The following is a 485-nucleotide window of genomic DNA, read 5'->3' as shown; positions in this document are numbered from 1 at the left end:
ATTATAAAGTTAAATTTTAAATAGAAATGAAATTAATTTTTTTCTCATGGTAATTGGTTTCAAACAAGCTCTATGTAAATTATCCTAACTTTTATTACATCTATATCTAAAAACACGATTTCGCCAACATCAGAATAACAAAAATGTTATTCATACATTAAAATTAACATTAAAATTAGTCACTAATATATTTGTGTACAAATTATATATATTTATATTTTAACATATATTTTTTACTAATAATTAATTTTAATGACTGATTTTGATATGTAAGTAACATAATCGGCATAATAAATAGGGGTGAAGTCAAATACTTCGTTAATGTAATAAATGTAATTAAATTCTTTTATGAACTTGCAATGTAAAACAGCTTATTATGATATAACTAAAATAACTAATTTTTAAATTGAATACTTAAAATGTGATTTAAGATTAAAATTCTTTACATCGTTACCAATACCATGAAGCAACGCAGGTTCACATTA

The sequence above is a fragment of the Arachis duranensis genome, chromosome 4 (genome assembly GCF_000817695.3).
Source record: "Arachis duranensis cultivar V14167 chromosome 4, aradu.V14167.gnm2.J7QH, whole genome shotgun sequence".
In the NCBI taxonomy this organism is placed as follows: Eukaryota; Viridiplantae; Streptophyta; class Magnoliopsida; order Fabales; family Fabaceae; genus Arachis; species Arachis duranensis.
Note: the sequence above shows the minus strand (reverse complement) of the source record.